We start from the raw sequence: 7,713 nt of genomic DNA, 5'->3' as shown, positions 1-7,713 counted from the left end.
TTAGCATTATCACCAAAAAGTTTGTTCTTTTCCAAGGGAGCATCCAGTAGCTTTGCCTTAACATGATCCGGTAAGGGTTGCTCTTTTAACCATGCATGTCTGAATGACCGCTCCTGTCATAGCTGCCCTACATGAAGCTTCCAATGCATCATATCCACACTGCAGAAAATGATTACTAACCTGCTGAGAGTTATGGACAGCCTCCTGCAAAGACTTCCTATCTAAAGGGTCAGGAGAGGCTAATTTTTTCTGTAAATCATCCAACAGGGAATCCTGATATTGAAACATATGAAACAGACAATTGAGAACTCTCATAGTTAAGGTAGTAGAGGTGTAAACCTTCTTCCCCCATCTCTCTAAGGACCTTGCCTCTGTCGGAAGGCAAAGGATTTTTGGAAGTGGTAGCAGAAACCCCCTTAGGCCCCTGGGAAATAGTTTCTAAGTCTACAGCATGGGCCCTAAAGAAATGAGAATGGGTTTCAGGGACCCTATAGTATCTATCAGGATTGACAGGAGCCGGGGGCAGAGAATCAGGGGTAGCACTGGAGTCAGAGTAAAGGTCATCCAACACATCAAGCACAGGAGGAATAGCTAAGGGTCTGTGTTGTGGCTTTTTAATGAAAGTTCGAATGGGCTTCCTGGAATCAGAAAATTCCTGACCTTGCCACTGGAAATGCTCCCTCATGGAATGCAGAACTTCCCCAAAAGAAATATCCTCAGGAGGAGAGGCCGAAGGAATGGAGTCCTCTGCATCCGAATCCTCGAAAGTCTGAAAAGGGGGTTCCTGGGATTCGGAAAGCACAGAGTCCCCAGAATCTTCATCTGAAGAAAGGGGGTCAGGTGGTTCAACCCTGGGCCTCTTATCAGGAGGAGGCTGGGATCCTCTCTCAGGATGGGCCTGGGAGCCTCTGATCATAGAAATTAGATCTGCAGCCAAGGACATAATTTGAGCTTCAGGGTTAGGCTGAGGCAAGGTTTTAGCTGAGTGATGCTTGGCCTGGCTTGCAGGCTTGGCCTGGCTTGCTGCCTTAGCACGTGTGTAGGCCTTGATAGACATAGACATGGGAGGCCTGGCAGCCCCACGTGCAGGGGGTAACCTTATCCACAGCAATGGTCTCAGGCATTTCCTCAATTACAGTATCCGGAGGAAAATCAATAATTGGCGTCGGTGTGGCCTCCGGTGTCGGAGGTATCGGTAGTGCAGTGTCTTCGGTTCCAAGCGGTGGAATAACCACCTCAGAGGGAACCGGGGCACTCGCGGTAAGTTTTGGCGTGGAGTCGGAGGAAGTCACGGGCCGAGGAGGTCGGTCCCGGTCTTTCCGTTTTTTTGAAATATGTGTAACCGGTTGTTCCGATGGCATAATGTAAGCAAACTTTTCGCCAAAAAAGTCTTCAACGAACTCTGCCCAGTGCCTGAGTGCGCTTATTGAAACGAGTACAGGCGGCACAGGCCGAGACGTCGTGGTCTAGGCCAAGGCAAGGGAGGCAGTAAGAGTGGAAATCCTTATGAGGTATTTGTTTACCACAAGACAAACAATTATTTACTTTTTCAGTTAATTCTGACATCGTCTGAGGCAAGAAAAGGTCCCCAACGGGGTACTTAGCTTTTTTGATGTCTTCGGTTTCGAAGAATACAGGAGCTGACCGACCGGCACTTGCGAACTGCTTCTGCTTCGGGCACCGCACGGCAAGAAAGACTGAAGAAGATGGCGTCGGCTGATGCTTATATACTCCAGCCGCTCTGAAGTCAGAGAGAAATGCGACATCAGCCGACGTCGGACCCAGACTTTGGAATCCGGCCGACCGAGGGCTGCCTGAGGCAGGACAACCCATATGTTATGACTGCAGTTGCATTCTTGAAGGACATTTGGTAATGCATTAAGCCAGCCTTGAATCTGAGATATCTTCTGCACGACTGTCTTATTGGGACATGCAGGTATGCCTCTTTTAGGTCTAAAGTCACCAGCCAAGCATTCTTGTCCAGCATGGGCAGAAGCTGCTGCAAAGTGAGCATTTTGAATTTTGGAATGTCCACGTATGTGTTCAAAATCGATAAGTCCAGAATTGGCCGCCAGGCCTTGTCCTTTCTGGGTACCAAGAACAGTCTTGAGTAAAAACCTTGTCCTTTTTCCATTTGTGGTACTGTTTGAATGGCCCCCATATCCATGAGGGACGTAACCTGTTTCTGTGCCTCTGCCCATTGATTGTTTGGCACATCTGGGCAACCACTTGTCATTGGTAGTGTGTGAAAATGGAATCTGTATCCCTGTGATATGATGTTTAGTACCTACTTGTCCTGGGTTATTAACTGCCAATTTTGAGGAAAAAGTGCTAATTTTCCACCTATGGGTGCTGCCAAAAGATAAGTGCTCGGTGTAGGCAGAGGGAAGTCATTGGGATTGGTTTCTGTAGGTTTGCGCTTTATCTCCTCTAGATTTGGAGGTGGATGCGCCCCATTGCTTTGACCTGTACGAGTCCTGCGCCTGGTATCTGGAACCCTTAGGGCATCTGGATTTGCCCCTCTGGGCTCTGTCTGACACAGGAAAGGACCAATTTTTTGTAGGCCAGTGTCTGCTGAATCTGGGTGGCTGCACTTGTAAGAAGTCTAAAAGTTTGCATAGACTTAGCTTTGTCGTCCATTTTCTTTAAAACCTCTTCTGCCTTAATACCAAACAGAGAATCATCCTGTAAAGGTGCATCTAGCAATTTAGCTTCAACATGGTCAGGCAAAGTCTGTTCCTTTAACCAGGCATGCCTCCTAATCACAGATCCAGTAACTGCGGCCCTGCAGGAGGCCTCCAAAGAATCAAAACCACATTGCAAAGTATGCTTTCCAACTTGTTCAGCTGCATGCAATAATTCCTGCAATTCTTTATTTTCTGCATACTCTAAAATCAACATCATTTTCTGTTTCGGCAATCCCATAACATGTTGTTGGTACTTAAGCATATGAAATTGACAGTTTAAGGCCCTGACTGCTAAGGTTGCAGATGTATAAACCTTTTTTACCCATCTGTCCAGTGCCCTTGAGTCCCTGTCAGAGGGGGTAGGGTTTTCTTGCTGTTGAGGCCTTAACTCCCTTTGGACCCTGTGAAAATAGTTTCAGGAACTGCAGCAGGGTTTCTAAATAAAAATTTATGTGAATCAGGGACCCTGTAATATCTGTCAGGCTTACTGGGAGCCGAAGGTAAGATGTCAGGGGGTCAAGCTTGACTCCGAAAACACATCATCCATAATGTCTAAAACAGGGGGAATGGCTAAAGGCTTGTGCTGAGGGAGAAGGAGGAAATCCCTGAGCCTCTTTTTTGATTCTGAGAAGTCTTGACTCTCCCAGTGAAAATGCTCCCTCAAAGTATGCAAGGTTTCTCCAAATGAATAATCCTCTGGAGAAGATGCAGATGGAATAGACTCCTCAGCATCAGAATCCTCATAAGGAGGTAAAGATAATTCCTGATCAGAAGAGGAATCAGAAGAAATAGAAACCTGATCTGAAGATTCATAATCAATGTCTTGCCTAGGCCTCTTATCTGGAGGGGGATGGGTACCCCTGATCAAGGTAATGAGGTCTTCAGCCATTTTGATCATCTGTTTTTTTTAGGCATGGGGGACTGTGCACGTGGCTCAGGCATCAGTTTTTTAGTTTTAGAAGTTGCTTTTGTCTTTGGTTTTGCAGCTGTCGTCGGTTTGATGTACAAATGTTGAGGTCTGAATACACCCTCAGAAGCCAGTGCCTGCTCAGCGGCTCCAGATCCATCTGAGAGAGATACATCTGTCGGTCCAATACCTCAAGTATCCTGCGGCATGCTGGACTCCACATGGGTGTCAGTAGAGGCCTGCGACTCAAAGGTAGAGGATATCAGGGGCTGCGAAGGTGCCTCACTGAGTACCGGCGAACTGGTGACTGGCTTAGAAGCTTCGTCGTCGGTTTTGGATCTCGACTGCCCTTCTCTGTCCTTTTCTTTGCGTTTTTTATGTACTCCGGTAGTCGGATTGCTATCCGACGACATTTCTGGGTAGTTAAATCTGTTTCCAAAATACTTTGATGCAAAAATATACCAATGCTTAATAGTGCATTGGCTAAATCTAGCACAAAACTGACAGCCAGGCACGTTGTGATCAGGGCCTAGGCAAGGAATACAGTATAAATGGAAGTCCTTATGAGGTATTTGCTTCCCACAAGTAATACAATTATTAACTTTTTCAGACATTGGTAAAAAGCAAGAAAAAAGTTTCCCCAATGGGGTACTTAGCTTTAATGAAGACTTCGGTTCTGAAACTCAAACTCGAAAATTTCAGTAGTCAGCCGACCGGCACTTGCGAAATGCTTCTGCTTTGCGCACCGCATGGCAAGAAAGACTAAAGAAAATGGTGTCGGCTGCATGTTTTATACCCATGACGACCTGACATCATGGAAGAGAAGACAGCAACCGACACAGGACCCAAGACTTTGGAATTCAGGCCGACTGAGGGCAACCTGCCAGCAGATTACCCAAATGTAATGACTGCAACAGTGAAACACAAAGAACATCTGTTGCAAAGACTTGAGCCTTGCCTGTGATATAAACAGGGCCTGCTGGAGAGACAGGTATGCATCCCAGAGATTATCCCGTCTCTGGAACAGGCTTCCCATCCATGTTAAGCAGAGTTCCTCTCTAACCCAATCAAAGTGCAACTTGGACAATTGGATGGGGAACAGGAATTTCATCCCTGGATTGGCACCTACATCTCTAACGGACACAGGAAACCTGTAAATGGTTCATCTCCCAGGCCCTATTTTGTAAATGTTTCATCTCCCAAGCCCCTGCATACACTTATCAAGGGTATCAGAACTTGTCAGAGATTTGGGATGTATGCCTAGGCTTAAAAAGGCCTTTGTGGTCGTTAGCCTTGTAAACACCTATGAACCTATATCCCATCAACGCTCAAAGTAAAACTTTATCAAAATCTTGGTTGAAATATCGTTCATCAGGAAACCTTTACAGAGAACTTTTGTAGAATACCACAAATAAAATAATACACAAACCTTTCGGTACTGGTGTATAATTCAATAGCGTTCTCAGTAAGAATTCCACGAGAAAAAGATGTTACATAAAACCTTTCGGTACTGTGTAACTTGGTAACGCTCTCCAAAAACTCCACAAGGAAGTGAAGTAGAACGTAGTGTTCTTCAATACGAATGAACCAAGGTTGCTCCACAAAAAGCATAGAACAAGAAACTCCTCAGTATGAATGTCCCAATATTAATAACTCGATAAGCGCTTTCAGTAAAACCTTCTTCAGATCATAAAAAGTAGGGACTCCATTTCTTTGTTTATTAGAACATGTGACCAATAGGAAGTAGAATAAAGGACAACACCCTTCTTCTTTCAAAGTTAATTATAACCAATTGTTTGGATCACTGGGAGACACACCTTCTCAGTTAACCAATGGTAGGTCTTCTAGCCTTTAAAGTTGGTTTTAAAGGAATTACAGCGTTCAGCCCAGGAGGGTAGTCTGCCCGCAAATTAATTATCCACTTGGTTTCACTCATTTCAGTTTTATTACAGATATCACCTCGAGTGATTCCTTCATAAACTCGCTCAATAACCTTGAAAGTAAAACTATGATTTGGAAATTGTTATGTGTATCGCTAAAGCGTTATGAGTATCACCTCTACGTATATCACTTATATGTCGCAGCACTCTTTTTTTAACATTTGATTAGTCTTGCCAACATAGAATGATGCAATTTTTACAGGTTGCTAGATAAACAACATTTTGAGAAGTACAGGTTGCTTTGCTGTTAAAGACAAATTCATGACTTGTATTTGGATGTTTAAAAACATTATTACTGTCAATATATTCACAAGCAGAACAATTTCCACATTGAAAAGTGCCTTTACGCCCAACTAACTTTTATCTCGGAAACCCATCTTTGGTACATAGAAGCCTCTTAATATTTTTCCTATTTTTATAACTAAAGTGTGGTTTGGCTCCTGCAATAGTTCGAAGTTTCGGATCTTGTGTAAGAATAGGCCAAAATGTAGTAATAATATCTTTCACTTGTTTATTGTCAGTACTATAAGTAATCATTAATCTCAAAGGCTGTGGTTCATGTTGCACCATATTTATTCCTTGTTCAGAACTCTTTATTGGACTTTTTTGAAACTTACTCAAAATGGAATCAGTGTCTTTCTGGGAATAACCACGTAACTGTAAATGTTCGTTCAAATCGACCGTTTCTTCTCTATTGAGAATGACATAGACATCCAAAAAACTAACATGTTGGCATGAATGGTAACTGGTGAACTTCAAAAAGGAAGTGGTTCTGTTCAAATACTGTAAAAACTGTATAAATTGGAGCTCATCTCCATCCCATAACAAAAAAAGATCATCTACAAAAAACAGCCAAAGAATTTAACATGATGGTACCAAGGATTTATGGTGCTGAGAATATACTGCTTTTCCCAATCTGATAAGACAATATTGGAATAACTATTGGCGCAGGGGGTGCCCATAGCTACTCCCCAATGCCGCCAATAGATTGATTGCCCATAAGTGAAAAAGTTAGTTTCAAGTATCATTTCAAGAAGTGAACAAATAAGATTGGCATCTTATTGTTAGCCATTTCTCCAATGACATTCCTAATGGTTTCAATTCCATGTTCATTTGGAATTGAGGTGAATAAACTTGTAACATCCATCGTAGTTAATAGTAAATTCTCTTTGTTCGTTATTGAATCCATAACTGCTTTCAATTTAAACAAAAAGTCATCTGTATCTCTTAAGACACTAGAAATACCTGTCAAAATTTCTTTCAACTCTTGTTCGACAAACAAAGATATAGTTTTAGTTATCCATCCTTGTCCAGCTACAATAGGGCGAAGAGGTGGATTTACTGGATTTTTATGTATTTTTGGAAGTCCACTTATGGATGGAACTGTAGGATTAGTGACATTAAAAAAATGATACTGTTCGATATTTATACTACCTTCTAACAACATACAGTAGAGTTGGTCTTGAATCTTTTTTATATGTGTGTCAAGTTTACAAGAATTAACTTCCAAATAAGTTACTGAATCTTCTAACATGTCTTGCATCTTATTTCTATACCATTCAGATGAAAGAACAACAACACTTCCTCCTTTATCGGCTGGTTTCAGCACTATTTCTTCATTATGTTGCAAATTAAATATGGCCTGTCTTTCTTGAGGGGATATGTTATGATAATGTTAGTGTCCTTTGCCATTCTTAATTTTTCCACTTCATCATTGCACATTCGAGTGAATAAGTCAACAGCTGGATGACTCATGGAACAAATACACTGGGATTTCTAAGTGTTTTATTCTCTTGCTTTTATTCCCATAAATATTTTTTAAAGTCACATTCTGTGTAAAATATTTCAAATCTAACACAAACTCACTTAGATCTGACTTAAAAGATGGAATAAAGCTAAGGCCTTTTTCCAAAACATTAACTTCTTCTTTACTCAGAGTATTTGGATAAGTTCACCACTGAGTTATTATTTAACTCATGGTTTTCTTCCTTTTCCTGTCTTGGCTCATGGCCCATGGATTCCTGTGTTGATTCTATTTCAAGAAAACCCGCAAGTGATGAGTTAATGGAGCAGGAAATGCTCCTTTTTTTAGGGAGCGTACCTATCTCTGCAGATTTGCATACTGATTCTGTGGAAGAACAGAAAACTAAGAAATTAACAAGAGATATTATCTATTTTA

This window comes from Protopterus annectens, chromosome 16.part0, assembly GCF_019279795.1.
Source record: "Protopterus annectens isolate FY-2018-M chromosome 16.part0, PAN1.0, whole genome shotgun sequence".
NCBI lineage: Eukaryota > Metazoa > Chordata > Ceratodontiformes > Protopteridae > Protopterus > Protopterus annectens.
This window is presented reverse-complemented; position numbering follows the sequence as displayed.